Raw genomic sequence first — 6,748 nt, 5'->3', positions numbered from 1 at the left:
TTTCAACTCAGCAACAGTGACCGGTCTCTCCAAACTCTCTCTCACCTCATCAGACAGCCTGACATGCACTTTATCCAAAAAAGAGGCCGCAACCTCCTCATTAACCTCTTTTTCTGAAAATAATTCTTTATAAAAATTACTAGCACAGTCTAGCATGCCCTCTGTATCCACCACCGTGATCCCATCTTTCCCCTTTAAACCCCTGATCACCCTCTTTTTTTGTTCACCCTTCACCTGTTTAAAAAAATATGAACTACATGTCTCATGTTTTTCTAAAAAATCCCCCTTACACCTAAACAAAAAATTACTCGCCCTTTTTTCCCACACCACCCTCATCTTATCCTTAAGTTCCCTTGCCTTTTCAAAATCAAAATTACCCCCTGTGTTTCCCCTTATATACACCCCCTCCAAATCCTTCTGTAACCCCAAAACCGCTCTCTGCTCCTTCCTCCTTCTATTCCTGCAGAATTGTTGAGTAAGTATCTTAATTTTTCCCTTTACCCCCTCCCACCAAACTAGAACAGAATCACAATAACACAACATTTCAACCCATCCCTTAAAATGAAACACAAAAAGCTCCCTAAACGTTTTATCTTCCAATACCTCACAATTAAATTTCCAAAACCCGCCACCAAACACCGGTGTTGTGAAACTAATAATACATTTTAAACTATCGTGATCTGAAAACCATAACGGAGATGTATTGCAAAAACTAACAGACAACACATTTGAAACAAAAAAATAATCTAATCTACTTTTTGCCCCCCTTGAATTTCTCCATGTGATCCCTTCCAACCCTGGATTACATTTTTTAAAACTATCCACTAAACTAAAAAGTACTATAATACCTTTTAACACCCCCACCGTATAATCGTGCACATTCCCCTTATCTAATGATACATTAAAATCCCCTCCCAAAACTATATGTCTATTTGTCACAAGGAGATCCTTTATGGCAACAAAACAGTCCTTTCTAGAAACCAAATCAGTAGGTGCATATACATTAATCAGTCTCAGCTTTTGACCTCTCCAGTTCACATCCACACACAGAATGCGCCCTGGCAGTACTGAAATGCATTGCACTACCTCCATCTCCTTGTCCTTTAATAACACCCCTACCCCAGATGAATGCACCCCCCCCACACTCCACCTTGACTCCCCTCCCCCCCAGTCTTTTGTGTACAAAGCAATATCAGAAGCATCCCTTAAATGAACCTCTTGCAAAAAACAAAAAGAAAATGACAAAGAATTTAAATAAAGAAACACAGAAACTCTCTTATTATAACCCCTCAAACCTCTTACATTCATAGAAATAAAAGATAAAGACATAATGCACTAAAAAAGATATGAAAAGCAAAAAAAATAAACCATCATTCACAAGTGAGAAAACCACAAAAAACCCCTCAAACCATTAGTCCCAAAAAGTCTATCCCTAGAAAGGGCCCATACCTTCTGTATCCACATAACTCCTCTCATTTTGTTCCTCTGGTAACCCCATGCCTGAGTCATAAGGACCTGGACTCACCGGTGAAAGACATAAAACTGCCGACTGCAGCACCTCTTCCTCCAAACCAGTGTCCGGTATCATGGAAGATGATGAAGAAACCGACCCAGATACCTCCTCTGCAGTCCCTGACTCCACTAAACATAACTGCTGGGAAGAAACCGCCTCTAAGCCCATGCGCTGCACGCCCACTATCTTCTTTGGAGTCCCCTCTAAACCAACAGACGCTGTCTCATGCTCCACTTCTTTGTTCCTCTTCCTCCCCTTTCCCCTTCCTTTTCCTTTTCCCTGAACCAAAATCTGCTCCGTCGTATCAGTCACGCCATCAGGGGTATCTCCCCACGACACTCCTTCCATTTCTTCTTCACCACCTTTTACCTTATCACCTTCTGCTGCCCCTCCGTCAGGCACAGCAATGTGCCTCATCTCCTTCAACACTTTTTCAATTGGAGGCATGTCATCCACCACTTCCAATCCATCTGTCTCATGGCCCCGTGCAACATCAGCATATGTCTGCTTCCGCTTAGGACAATTTTTAAACAAATGCCCTTCTTCTCCACAGACATTACAGCTCTTATTTTTCTGACAGTCTTTTGAAACATGTCCCAGTTCTCCACAGTTCCTGCATCTCTCTTGTGTACACCCGACCTCTATATGGCCAAAACTGGAACATTTTCTGCAGAACAGGGGCTGCCGTGAATAAAACAGATAACCCCTATCTGCTCCAATAAAGAAATTTGCGGGGGGATGACGGAACCCATCATATCCTCCCTCCTCTTGCCGAAGCAGCACCTGAAACTGTCTCTTCCCGTTCCAAATTTTAAAGCCGTCTCTAAGTAACTTTGCCCCGGAAATCACATCTACATACCTGGACAGGAAAGCACTTATGGCTAAATCCGACACATATGGATTGTACATATGTACTGTTATAATCCGGAAATTTGTTTTAGCCAAGGACTCCACGGAAAAAAAAGATAAAGGCTCTTGATCCTCTTTAGCATTACAAGTATCAAGAAGATACTGAAAAGCTTGTGCGCTATGCAAAGTGACGTCCAAAAATTTCGATGTTCCATTCCTTTGTAAACAAAAGATTTCTTCCGGCTCAAAATTCAAAACTCCCAGCAATACTTCACGGATAAATTGTTCTCTATCCAGCATCTCTTCCTCCGCTCTTCCCTTCCACAAAAATCTTGCAGTATTCCTAAGCCCAGCCCGACCAGCTGACTTAAATGGATTGTTGTAGGTCATCCTGCACACCGCCTTCTCTTTCTCCTAGTGAACAAATGCTGCGGTCATGCCACACACACCTGATCTGAGCCAAGAGGCCGAGAAGCGATGCCCACAATGGTTTTGACCAAACGCCCCGGGCGCGGCCGCCCGCCGGAGCTGCCGGGGTACTCGCTTCTTGGACTGAGGGGAAAAATGGGAAAAAGAAAAAAAAAAGAAAAAGAAAAAAAAAGGTGCCAGGCTCTAATTATTAACACGGCCGGCGCCGCTGTGCTCGTTCTGCTTTTAAACCCATGTCGAGCCCCACCCCGAGGGGCAGGGCTAGCCAAAAATTGCATTGAACTCATAAATGCTCCTCTCCACGGAAATCTTTAGTAAAAGGCGAAAGATTTATTCGAACTGAAGAGAAGCCAGAGTGTGGTTTTACTGGTAGCCCAGCCCTTCCGGCCGGCCCAAAGGCCTTCTCCTCTACCCGGCGGCAAGGCCAAACAAAACCAAACAAAACAGGGAACTCTTCCCAAAACGCAAGTGCCGTTCGGTCCCGGCAAAGGGGCGCTTTGCTGCTGCTGCCGCCTTGAAAGCGAGGGCTCCTTGCCCCACTAAACAGCTCCGTTTCTGCTTTACCGCTGCGCTCGTCCTCCTCCTCCCACGAGCGCAAGGCCTTCTGGGTACACTGGCCTGCTGCGTGAGCAGAGCAGACTGTCCATCAGTTAGGCAGGCCTGCCTTCCTTATTTGGAACAAACAAACAAACAAACAAAAAAAAAAAAAAAAAAAAAAAAAAAAAAACAACAAAAAGAGCGGGAAAAAATACAACCCAGAAAAAGGGAGAGGGAGAGGCTGGCTAGCGCTCTCTCTGTCTCTCTGTCTCTCTGTCTGCCTGTCTGTCTGCCTGTCTGCCTGCCTGCCTGCCTGCCTGCCTGCCTGTCTGTCTCTCTCTTTTTTGACCTTTCTTGTGCACCGTTCCCGGAGGTACTGCAATACCGGGTCGATGCGTGGAGTGGACGGAGCAAGCCCCGGTTCCATCTCCTGCTTCCAAAAATCAATTTAATATAGACGGGTCCCCCTATGGGGGACGTATCAGATATTAAACTGATAAGAACAGATACTACACTTGATCTGAGCCAAGAGGCCGAGAAGCGATGCCCACAATGGTTTTGACCAAACGCCCCGGGCGCGGCCGCCCGCCGGAGCTGCCGGGGTACTCGCTTCTTGGACTGAGGGGAAAAATGGGAAAAAGAAAAAAAAAAGAAAAAGAAAAAAAAAGGTGCCAGGCTCTAATTATTAACACGGCCGGCGCCGCTGTGCTCGTTCTGCTTTTAAACCCATGTCGAGCCCCACCCCGAGGGGCAGGGCTAGCCAAAAATTGCATTGAACTCATAAATGCTCCTCTCCACGGAAATCTTTAGTAAAATACTCTTTTATTGAGATTTTACATTTTTTACATTTACACCCATTCGTTTTTTCATTCATTTTACATTTCTTTTAAAGATGACATTCATGCATACAGACATACATTTTGTTTTAAAAGCATTTAAAATACATTTAAAAACACCAAGACAATTGTGCTTTGTACATGGTTAAAACAGACACAGATTAAAATCAACATGAAAAAAACCTGTGCTGTTTTAAAAGTGACTGGAAAAAAAGAACCATCTATAAAAAACCAGTGCTTGTGAGGGCCGGGGAGTGCTCTCTAAAAAAGTGAACATAAACCTAGATCTAAAACAGGGACAGGGGAAAAGGGACAGTGTATAAACAGTGAGTTAAAATTCTAAAATTTTAAAACACTTAAAATGTAACTTTTAATAGTTTACATTAAAAATCTTTTAGATACATAAAACAAAACAAAACAAAAATCAAATAAAACATTCAAAATAAATCAAATCAAAATCCATAAAACTGAAACAAAAAGACTACATAAAACCAGGGCACCGTTGAAAAACGGTCATGCCAGCTAAAAAGGGCGGAATGCTGGCATGACAAAATAAATAAAAGGCTTAGCGGTGCCCCGTAGTCCCGCTCCTAGGAGCTAGCGGTTCCAGTTTTTTCCTTTATTCCATCTTCACGTCCTGAAGTCCGGCGATCCTCCACTCCGCGCAGGCCTTGTCCTTCCCGAGGGTCCGGATGTCCAGAATTACAAAGTCCTTGATAAGAGTTTGTGCCCTTCTGGTCGTGGTGATAGTGTCTAGCTCCTGCTTGTGATAGACACAGACGTTACGGCCTTCCCACAGGATCTGCTTGACAACATTGATGACACGCCAAACGCACTTAGCTGTGCTGGTAGTGATTCCTCCCGCAGGCCCATAGAGCACAGTCTCAGCGGTCATCTTGGCCGTGTCAGCAAACCTGTTTAGGAAGACAGAGACAGAGAGCCAGACACTGCCAGCCACATCACACTCCCAGAAGATATGGGCTGGTGTTTCTCTCTTGCGGCACTTTGCATAGGGGCATGTTTCTACTTGGGCTAGTCCCCTCCTGAACATGAACGCTCGAGTGGGGAGTGCACTGTGGACGGTGTTCCATGCTATATCCTTCTGGACATTACTGAGGCAGCTGTGAGACACATTCTCCCAGATTTTTTGGCTTTGGGTGAGGGAGAAAGTAGCTACTTTTTCAATTTCCTGGGAACCGGCAAGATATTTAGTTACAGCCTTGTATTCCCAGGAGGCCAATTTTGCTTTATCTAAGCCCAATTTATATATAGTGTCCCTTAAGGTTCTATAATACAATGGGGGGTCCCAGGAGTACGGCACGGTGTTATCAATAGTGCAGAGGCCCAAGGCCCTGAGACAGGTGGCAAAATAGAAACGATTCATGTAACATACCTTCCTGTCCAGGGCCTGGATGTTCTTGATAGTTTGCGTGAGCCCCTGCACTCGGGTGAGCTGCACAACGTCCGGGACCCCCTTACCTCCCTTCTTGTCGGCTTTACTCAGGGTGGCTCGCTTTACCCTCTCCATCTTGCTGCCCCAGATAAAGCGGTGGATAATGCGGTCCACCACTTTTTTGGTGGTCCTGTCTGGGGGAAAGATTTTTCCTACATAAGAGAGGATGGGGAACAGTATAGACTTGGTTATTAATACTCTACCCGTCATTGTTAAGGATCTTGTGCTCCATCCGCCAATCTTTTTACGGACCTGGTTAATGGCCGCCGTCCAGCTCTGGGCCCCCGAGCTATTGTTCTCGAAAATGAGGCCCAGAATCTTGATTTTGTCCTTTTTGACAGGGTACATGTCCGACAGTTCCCTATCTACCTGCCAATTTTTAGACACGTAGACTTCGCTCTTGGACTTATTAATCACTGCCCCGGTCGCCGTGCAGTACTTCTCAAGGATATTACTAATCCGAGGTACCGACGATGTGTTGGTGCAAATGAGTGACACATCGTCCATATATGCTGTTGTTTTGACCTGGACCCCGTTGGATCCAGGCAGCTGGAAACCAGTTATATTGGTATCCCTACGAATTGCCTGCAGGAGGGGTTCAATGCACACGACATATAGCAGTGGGGATAGTGGGCAACCCTGTCTGACCCCTGACTGGATAGATATTTTACCAGTCAGGTGCCTGTTCACCAAGACTCGGGTACTAATGTTTGTATATATGGTTTTAACCCACTCCCTAAGTCCAGGAGCGAATTTCATCTGGTCCATCACTTTGTACATATATTCATGGCTTACCCTATCGAACGCCTTCTCCTGGTCAAGGTTGAACAGGCAGAGGGGATGGTTCCGTTCTCTAGAATAAGCCAGAATGTCCCTTGTTAACATTAAAATATCCGTGATGGACCTCCCTGGGACGCCACAAGCCTGGTCAGGGCCAATGACCAAAGGGAGGTGTACTTGTAGCCGGAGCATCAGAGCTTTGGCTAGTATCTTGTAATCCACGCAAAGGAGGCTGATTGGGCGCCAATTCCGTAGATCTTTAACTTCCCCTTTCTTATGAAGGAGAGTAATTACACTCTCCCGCATAGAAGGGCCCAACCGCTTCTCCCTGTAGACCGCTCTGTAGACCTC

At 45.4% G+C, this 6,748-nt stretch overlaps 2 non-coding genes across 2 annotated transcripts; both read right to left on the bottom strand.

Annotated features, from left to right (window-relative positions):
• Positions 1–3,035: 3,035 nt before the first annotated feature.
• Positions 3,036–3,150, bottom strand: LOC131697319 (U5 spliceosomal RNA). The gene has a single exon (XR_009307165.1). It is a non-coding gene; the product is annotated as a U5 spliceosomal RNA (small nuclear RNA).
• A 529-nt stretch (positions 3,151–3,679) lies between these two features.
• LOC131697064 (U2 spliceosomal RNA) lies at positions 3,680–3,873 on the bottom strand. The gene has a single exon (XR_009306946.1). It is a non-coding gene; the product is annotated as a U2 spliceosomal RNA (small nuclear RNA).
• Between the last annotated feature and the right edge of the window lie 2,875 nt (positions 3,874–6,748).

Source organism: Acipenser ruthenus, chromosome 13 (genome assembly GCF_902713425.1).
Source record: "Acipenser ruthenus chromosome 13, fAciRut3.2 maternal haplotype, whole genome shotgun sequence".
Classification (NCBI taxonomy): domain Eukaryota; kingdom Metazoa; phylum Chordata; class Actinopteri; order Acipenseriformes; family Acipenseridae; genus Acipenser; species Acipenser ruthenus.
Note: the sequence above shows the minus strand (reverse complement) of the source record. Positions and strands in the feature narration are given on the sequence as shown.